We start from the raw sequence: 6,000 nt of genomic DNA, 5'->3' as shown, positions 1-6,000 counted from the left end.
TCTTACTTAGTGGACCAAAACACCTATTTTATGTATCGTTAAATTAGTTTTTTACAATTAATTGGCACACGCCACACATATTAATTAAGATTTCCATTTACGGTTCAATGGATCTTCTTTAAGCCGTCGTCACTAGGGCTGGCAATGAGTTGAGACAGCTCGCGAGCTACTCGAACTCGACTCGGTCAAAACTCGACTCGAGTGAGCTCGACTCGAGCTCGAACTCGACTCGATAGGTTAACGAGTCGAGTCGAGCAACTCAATACTCGACTCGAGAAACTCGTGAGATACTCGATAAATTTTTTTATATATATACTTTTAATTTTTTTTTATATATATTTTAACTTTATTTTTTTCTATAAAGATACTTGTACTTTTCTTTTAAAAAAAATGAAAAAAAGTGTATAAAATGACCAAAAAGCAAAGTAAAGAATTTCTTCTATAAAAAATAGAACTATATCTAATGTCCAAAAAGCTTGAAACGAGTTCGAGTTCGAGCTTGAAACGAGTTCGAGTTCGAGCTCGAGTTCGAGTTTAGGTTTCGAGTTCGAGTTCGAGCTTGAAAATTTGAAACTCGCGAGTTTTCGAGTCGAGTCGAGTTTGAGTATGAGTTTTCGAGTTCGAGTCGAGTTTAGTCAAACTCGAGCTCGACTCGCATCATTGCCAGCCCTAGTCGTCACCATTCTTTCTCGAGTTAAATACCTTCTCCTTATCTTTTTAGTGATCTAATTTATATCTGGGCACTAACCAATTTAAATATATTTTGTCGGAAAACATATAGGAGAAGTTTTATTTATAGGTGTTTTGCTATTTTTAATTTATATGTACACCATTTTGGTAAGAAAAAAATCCTTTGGGTTATCCTTGCACAGGACTACTCATTCAGGGGCCCAACAAAAACTCCAACCCCTATAGGTGCTCATTTTGTATAGGCTTTTAGTTTAATGTTTTTATTTAGCGGGCGTGGTTATTGGCAAGAACTTATTGAATCTATCGTTTGGGCTCATAATAAATTAAAAGTTGCTCCTGCTAATCAGCCTAGAGCCTTGAGTATTGTACAAGGACGTGCTGTAGGAGTAACCCATTACCTTATGGATGGAATTGCCACAACTATGGGCGTTTTTCTTAGCAAGAATTATTGCAGTAGGATAATGGCTAGGAGGATTTGAAAGACATTATGGCATTAAGATTTCCCCCAATATTGAAATTTGCTTTCATGTATGAGATACGAAGTCATACCACTGGACCCAAAAAAGGCTTATATACACCACTTTATAACATTTGACAAGTATGAAGTACAATTATCTTTGTAATTCTCTTATATAATAAACTCACGTAGGAATTGGGGTTGGCTAAAATGGTGAACTTTTCCAGCATCTTCCCTAACAAGTCTATGGTTCACTTCCTACCCTAAACGGTTGTTTGGGATTTAAAAGGAGGAGAGGGGTTTGAGGGGTGTCTGGCTTTGTAATGGGCCTCTGGATATGAGAATTTCTTCTTACCACTTTTTTCAAAAAAAATATAATGAACTCATATATAAGAACATAAATCAAGTAAAGTAAAAAAATTGTTAAATATAATAAAATTATTTATAAAAAGAATCAATGAAAAGGAAAAGTTGGCAACAATAAACAAAAACAACAAATGTATCAAGAATTATTAAATAAAGAACTATCTCTATTATATAAGCTAAGGGGAGTTATGGTGTCCCCTCTTGAAAAAAGATTTTTTAACCCTTCATTCAATAAAAATATTACCTATTAAGATTTCGATTTCCTAAATTATAACCCTTTCTAATTTAAAATATGTATATCAAATGAAGTTTAAAGCAGATAAAATAAACTTTCATAAAAATATTTGTAGTGAAAGAAAAAGTTTATGATTGAACAAATTAACATAACTAAAGCAGTTTTCAAATCAATTACAAAACCAAAGACAGAAAATTTAAATTTTACCTAAACTTTGAAATACAATAACAATACCAACATTCATTAACAAGTAATAAAAATTCTCAAAAAACAACTTCTTCATCAAGTAATTTTTATATTTTGTATCTACACCACATGATATTTAATTAGAACTAATGATGATTGTAAATTACATCATTCAAATTACATATGATGAAATCATATATAATATTAAAGGAAGAAAACTTCAGCCTATGTGGCAAGACATGAAGCTTCCTCTGCTCTCCTTCACCCTCAACTTTCCAGCTTTTTCTTTGCTTATGCCACGTGGCACAAATGTTTTTCTAATCACCCTTCATCCTTCACCGAGTGCATTGTGCAACAAATAGGGTAATAAAATCAATTACAATAACTAAGGAAATTAATCAAGCTTCTATCAATCAAGGAAACAAATCAAATCTTATTATAACCGATTATTATCCCAACCAATATTAAAAAAAAAAAATAACGCTTCCCTTCAAAAATCCAAAATGCTATATATAACTATATGAGGAGTATGTTGAAGAAATATTAAATGCACATCAGCACATAGAGTTAAGAAGATGAAAGTTTCGAAAGAGTTTCATTCTTTAATTGTCAATAAAATGAGAAGGGGTTTATATAGTTATGTTGTACAGAAAATTCCAAATCATTTTTCATAACCAACTTGCCATGCCTCACAAGTTACGGCTCATAAAAATTGAAACCACTGGTACACAAATACAAAAGCTAAACTTGCTGATAACATAGTATGATAAATGCTTTCTATCATCTAATATAAAGCCTTTGACTTAGCTATTTTTGTCATGTATGTTGTATAAAGTGTACAAGATAACAACAAGACTCATGATATAACTTACGTTCGCTTGATAATTCATTTTGTACTAACTTAGGGCCTGTTCTCTTCGGCATAAAACAACTGAACTGAACTAAACTGAACTAAGCTGAACTGAACTGAACTAAACTGAATTGAATTGAATTAAATTGAATGTAATAAATATATAAATAATATTTAAACAATAATAACATGAATATTAAATAATTATTATAATGATAACTAATAATAATGAATATTAATAGTAATTAGGATATTTTTAAATGATAGTTATGAATAAATAATATTAATAATCATAAATTATTATTATTAATAATGATTAATGATAATTAATAATAATTATTTTATATTATTTGTATTAATATATTAATACTTGATGATATGATTATATAATAACAATAATATATAAGAAGTAAATTAATATTACTATTTAATAATTAGATTTAATAATATAATAATAATATATTTAGTAATAAAATTAATGATTGGGTCGGACCGCGCAAAATTGCATCATAAATTGTTTTGACGCGATTTGATTAGTTTATGGGCTAAAAAACTGGGTTCATTTGTGCTTTTGACCTAAACCATGTTCCTTCTAATAATAATAGTAATAATAATGAATAAATCTATAGTAAACAAAATAATAGAAATAATAATAACAATAATAATAATAATGATAATAATAATTATTATACTTAATAATGATATAAAATAAATAATAATAAATAAGAGTAATTAGTAAAATAAATTAGACCAACATAATAATAATATTTAACATAATGATTATAAAAGAATGGAGCTGAACTGAACTGATCTAAGCTAAGCTGAGCTGAACTGAACTGAACTGAACTGAGTTGAACTGAACTGAAAATAAGATGGGGAGAACAGGCCCTTAAATGGTCCATGTTTTTCATCAATCTATAAGATAAAGAACATAAAGTCGTATACAATAAAGAACATTAGCTATTTAACAGATGAAAAATTTCCCCTTGATTTACTATGTTTACTATACTCTAAAGAACATAAAACATTTCCTTCAATCTTGCAGAAATTGTACAATATAGAAAAGAAATATAGAGCAACTTTTATTATCTAATCGGCCTAAGCATACAACAACGCCCACTCAATTATTTTTCATTCAATTTGCTCCCAATAGTCCCAATCACTATCCATTATGTTAGTAAAAACACATTGCTCAATTTTAAAAACATTAAAATAGTATTTGCTTTTAACTCTCAATCTATTTTCAAGCAGCAAAAATGAAGAAATATTATTCATCAAAATTTATTATTATAAGAACCCTTTTCCATAACAAACCAAGAACAATTTATAGTAAGTAAAAAAAATTGATCTACACTCATATATGTTTCAAAGTATGAAGATTTTAAACTAATAAATTATTGTTTATTGCGAGAAATTGAAGGATGTTTTGGTTTATATTTATAGATATGTTCTGAATATATAGATATATGGTAACACCCTGATTTTTATACTAAAAACTAAGACATAAAATATAAAAAACGGATGGATAAATGGGTGACGAATGGGACATAGCACCACCCAAATCTAATCTAATGTGTCACCAGCTCCATCCAACAAACCACCACCGACTTTTCATCTATTTAATATGGGCTTTTATCTGTTTTCGAAATTTGGGTGAAATAGATAATTGAATATCCATTTAAATTGACCATCCTTATCTACACCCTAATTTTAGGAAAAATATCAATATATCATAATATAAAAAATTTCTTATTTTTTTATCAACCTTTAATGTAACCATTAACTATAAATATGCACCGAATCAAATTTGAAATATAAATATATTGATTAAACGAAAGATTTTCCATGCTATTTGGCACGGGTCTAGAAGCTAGGAAACTCTTTAGATCTCAATTAGAAGAAACAACAACAACTACTAAGTTAAATAAAGTTAACATGTGTTCATAATATGTCCTTTTTGAAATTATGCTAGATTAAAGAAGAAAGAAAATTAGCTAACTCTTTAAATATCAATGAATAGATGTTAGGATTATATCATATTCAAGATCAATTTCATCATCAATGGGCATAATCACTTAGAAACTAATATATATAACCAAGATAACCAGGTTTATATCCATTACACGAAATTGTCAAATCTAAATAAATCGGTTGATTATTTTATTGAAAACTTTAAGAAATTCTACTAATCATACTATATAAGTTTAAACAATAGCTGAACAAACTTGACGTGCTAAATTTATTCAAATATTATACTTAGACCATGATATTTATAGTGGGACTAAAAAGTGGCAACATGTACAAAAAACAAAGAATCAAAACTTAACGTTTTAGAACGTTTATAATCACAAATAGGGTTGTGTTTATTCATTAGATTTTCCTATGAAACTTTTTTTTTTGACAGACAATGACAATGTTGAACATTAGCATACAACAGTTATAAAATTATCAAGGTATATAAATAAACAATATATTTGATACTTTCTAATAGATATAAGTAATGATAAATAAAATATAAGATTTGAAATTATTAATTGAGGGATAAATGAATACCAAAAAAAAAAATCACATAGTGCAAGATAACCACAAAATTAAAAGTCATAAGTTGCTTTAAGTAGAAGGATCATTCCAACCATGAAAGTCTAAATAGTATTCTGAGACAAAAGAGAATAAAATGTATTTGGATTACTCTAGAACAAAGAGGGTATTAAAGATTAATTTACATTAATTTTCAACGTAACATACAATGATACAAGACTATAAAACAAGTATATATAACGAAAATAATATAATTAGACTTTTGTGACAGGTCATTGAAGATTCTCATTTATGTGTAATTATTCCCTTAAATTGTAAAATCTGCCAATTTTTTTTTTGAATAGATAACGCCTGTCAAAGTTCCCCGTGGCATGGTGGTTCGGTGGGTGGTGAAAAGTGGGTTGCCAGGTGCGGTATAGTGATGGTGTAAGACAACAAGAAATTGGGGGTGAGTGGAACTGCATAAAGCGGGAGCGAAAGTAGTTGTATGATTGAGTGTAATAGTAGTGCAAATTGTGTTTTTATCAGAGCTTCCGAGTGAAGCTACAGGCAGAGCGGCAAATTTTTCAGTCAATATGTTTTATTCTAAAATGATGGTTTGTAATACGTCCTACCATAATATTAACTAAATTAGTCACTGAACGCACGAGTCATAAATCAGTTTTGAACATTTTTTAT

The sequence above is a fragment of the Beta vulgaris genome, chromosome 2 (genome assembly GCF_026745355.1).
Source record: "Beta vulgaris subsp. vulgaris cultivar EL10 chromosome 2, EL10.2, whole genome shotgun sequence".
NCBI classification, from domain to species: Eukaryota; Viridiplantae; Streptophyta; class Magnoliopsida; order Caryophyllales; family Amaranthaceae; genus Beta; species Beta vulgaris.
This window is presented reverse-complemented; position numbering follows the sequence as displayed.